Consider the following 4,378-nt stretch of genomic DNA (forward strand, 5'->3'; position numbering starts at 1 on the left):
TGTTTGTTAATAAGAATTTATTATTTCCTATTTCTTACTGCCTTTCAGTTAAAATACTGACCCCTGTGATTGGACATATTGATCTTAGAACAAAGTCAGCGTTAGTCTTTTGTATTTGAATGACAAATTAGGGTTTTCATGTATGTACTAGTTTCCTCTGAGCATTTTTTAAATTTTTAACCACAGGTATGACTTGAGATGGACAAGCCATTCAGGAATACAATGATAGGTGTTTGCAATATAACATTAGGGTTCGATCCAAGAAAAAGTATGATTTGTATTAATGAACTGCATAAGTAGTTGTTCAAATCATATTTAAAAAAACTATAAATACGAGCAAGTTCGATTTAAATTGCCGTTAAATATTTTAACTCTGTGAATTGTGAACATTTGATCAGTCGGCTGACAAACTTCTCTGAATAACCATATCTAAGATTGCATTTTGTTTGTTTGTTGTCAAGTCAATGCATTGAGAAACAATTCCTTGCTTATGTTCCATCGGTCAGGTTTATTGATTAACTAAAATATTACTGAAAAGAGCTTGATATATATAAAAAGTTCATTCAACCTAGTTCGCAAAAATTTCTGATTCGGAGGTATTAATAATTTTCCGGGTCCCTGCGAGTTCAAAATGCGATTATTTCCTCTCTAATTTAGTGCATACACATTTTAATAAGGAGTGGGTGCATTTTTTTAATAGCAAGATGTACGCAGTCGAACGATGCAGGGCGGACTTCTCGTGTTTATTTCGTTCGTCCTCTTTTCTAAATTGGCGGTGTACGAACTTGGAGGATGTAACCTAAAGTTGTCAACAACTGTGATTTCTTCACTCCACTTGACATGATGCTTTCTGAGGTGAGTTATTTTTAAACTTTTTATCCTTTCAATTGGAACGCCAAAAAAACAAGCTAACATTACAATGTCCACATTTGTGTGTTGCATATCGTGTCGTAACTCTCTTATTTTTGAGTAAGGAATCATGTAATCACATTTTAATATTGCTGAAGGGTGAAATAAAAATCGTATCTTACGCTGATTTTTGTACTATTTTACCCATGATCAACTATTTTTGACTGAAATAATTTTTTGTTTAGTTATTAATCGTCAGCGATAGCTTATCGTAATGGGTATTAAGAGGCCGCGTAAACATTTTTCTGTGAATAGTCATAGGGCTTCTAAAGCAATTTAAGGCAATGGCGTTTTAATTTTTCGGATTCGCGACTATCTGCGCAAACCTATATGCATTTTGTATCGTCATCAGGTAGTAAATTAAGTTCCTTCATAATTTCAATTTATTCGAAATAAATATAACTGCCATGCTGATCAAGTTGGCTAGATCAATAAAAGCATAAGTATGTGTGTGTAAGGTAATAAATAAGATAGTCATTTCATAATCTACGGCTGCTGTGTTAAGAATTGTATGGAATGTATGTATTTGTAACAATTTGCACTCTCGGCTAGGAAATTTAACATCTCTTCTAAACATTTTTGGTTGTTAATATCCCCTGTAATATCTTGCTTATACGTCCATCTTATCCTTGTATCTAGATATTCCCCATTGTTGAATTATATTAATAATGGTTGACGTCAATTATATGATAATTCATACAAATGCATTTTTTGTAAAACCGACTAGGAAAAAGTCACAGTCATTTGCAATAACACAGCCGAAAGATTCTAATCTCTGGCGATATCGTCTTTTCGTCTCAGCGCCAACGAAAATGTCTTGGCCTTCTTCCAGTTCTCTTTCCTTCGAATTCGACACCGTAGAGTTTGGGTTTCCTATCTTTTGGTGTAATTTTTGACAACAGAATCCAGAATTGCTTATGCGTGAGATATTCCTCCCTCGTCCATAGAACTTATTGGGTCGTGGCCAGGTTCTCTATCTTCATGCCTCTGTACCAAGGAGTGACGTGGAGGGCGGACCTCGTCCGCGGGCCTGAACGCATTCACCGTCGTCAGCAAAGTGGTCCGCCGAGATGTTAAGTCTGTGTTCTTTGTCGCACGGATTCCAGCCTTATCACACCAGACTTTCAAGCTGCGTCTCAAGAGTTCTTTAACCTGTTAAGGAAATTAGAAAGAGGAGCATTTACCGTGAAGTCGGAACTTAGGGTTCATAGTTGATAATCCTGAAAAAAATATCAGATAATGAATAATAAATCAATATAACGCCCTGTCAAGTGCACGCATTTTGATCAAGGTGTCAGGAATCGACGTTGATTGTACGAGAAAGGATGGCACAATGTTCTTATTGAAACAGTGGAAAATTGAGACATTTCACCTAAAAACTCAGCAAATATTTAAGTAGAAGTTGGAAGATCTTTAGCTGTGACTTGAGAACACTGGAAACGAAATGCAAATGTTTTATTAAGTTGACGTGTATAAAATTAATACAAAAGCCTAGTTTGGGAAGAAAGCTTGGATCTGATCTTATGAAATAGTTTGGAATTTGAAAGCGTAATAAAGTTAAAAACTCTTTAAAGTGGATGGTGTTGGATGTTGGCCATTGGGTCGGAAGTTATTTTTTAGTCGAATTGCCATAAAAAAAGGTTAAGGTGGTTGTGCAAATTTTTCAGTGCGTATTCATTCCGCTGACATTTGGCAATTGTTATACTGAAAAGCTATGATATACGCGGAAGAGAAAAATTAAAAGTTACAGGGATAGGTTCCTTTGGTAATAACAAAGTTATTTTTTAAACCTACGCAGTCTTGTGACCCACGAGATATTTAATCTTTAATTCAAACGCTCAGATTGAAAATTGATGGAGTATACTTTAAATTCCGTTCGGAGCATATTTTATTTTCAAGTCTGCATCATTTGATGATTATTCCCGTATAAATTCATTTAAAATGAATTTGAACTTTATTTTAAAAATTACGGTTAGGTCAAAGTTACTCGATTTGTTTATTTTCGAAAAGTTTGGAGTACTTTATATGGTGTGAATAAAAAGAATGTCATTCATTCATTCGCGCCTACTGAGGTTTTATGATTCACTGGTATCCCGTGCGAGATCCCCATGATTTAAATTGTAGTCAGAGTTTCATTGTTATTCTTTAGGGCCGAAACAGTGGGATACATACGAAATAAGGACTCGAACCAGCGACCTTTTGTGCCAGCAGGAGAGCGCATCCTGGTTAGCGCAACGTGGAAACAAGATATTTTATATTAAAATTAGAAATAAATAGGAAAATAAATGATTGCGATGGAAAGTTATTAAAGTTAATGAGTGAACACTAACTCCACCGTTTGTTTAGAAGACATTTTTGATAGGCACTTAACATGCCATTACTTTTTTTTAAAGCCTATTGAAACTTACATAAAAGCAATTTTTTGCGATTTCATGCAACATTACATTCTGGCTATTTAGATATATGTTTTGTTCATTTTCAATAAATCGATCAAGATATGCTACCTATTTAAAATTTAGATTTTGGATGGTCCTTAAAGACTATTTATTTCTAAGTATCGTGAGAACTTCTTATTACTTTCTTCATTTTTACAAAATTGCGGGCCACCTCTATGCTTTGCAAATATTTCACTCTCTTCCTTTCTCTAATATTCTTCCTCTACTTCCTGTTATCCGACGTTCTCCCTTCTCTCATGGCATTCAACATACCACTGCATTTCAATATTTCATCCATCCATATTCTGCCTTTTTCAGATTTCTTCCAATGACTTCCTCTCTTTGCTCACCATATTTAGAACCTCAACATTTTTTTCTGTCTGTCCTGTATTTTATTATATCCATTCTAAACCACATCTACCCCAAGAAACCTACAATCTGTGCTGATTCTTTTTCTTCAAATACCAGGTTTTACATCCATTAGTTAGGCCCCACCTAGAGTATGTTGTGGGTCTATGGGATCATCATGAGGTGGGTTAAATTTTGGAACAAGATCGAGTGCAAAGTAGAGCAGCTAGATTTGTGAAAAGTTTTTATGAACAAGGTTGTGATGTCACGACACTATTAGAAGAGTTAGGATGGGAGCCACTAGTTGACTGTAGGCTTAAATTAAGTTCAAATTTACTGTGAAAATTTGAGGCAGGTTACTTATCTGAGAATGTTAAAGACATATTACAGGCCCTGACTTACTATGGTAGATTAGATCATTAACATAAAATCAGGGGCATTTATTATAGAACTAATAGATTTAAAATTTTGTTTTTTCTTCATACCATTAGAGATCAAAATAGATGATAGCAATCATGTAGGAGATGATTAGAGTTGCTAATGTATACAAGCCTAGGTCTAGGCCTAGCCTAGCTTGTATGCTTATAGATTTGTTAATATCCTGCGTTTTATTCTTTTTATTTAATAGACCCATCTATTTAACAGTTCTGCAGCATGATTTGAATATACATATCCTGCCATTGAAT

This window comes from Hetaerina americana, unplaced genomic scaffold (assembly GCF_022747635.1).
Source record: "Hetaerina americana unplaced genomic scaffold, ioHetAmer1.1.p SCAF_11, whole genome shotgun sequence".
NCBI lineage: Eukaryota > Metazoa > Arthropoda > Insecta > Odonata > Calopterygidae > Hetaerina > Hetaerina americana.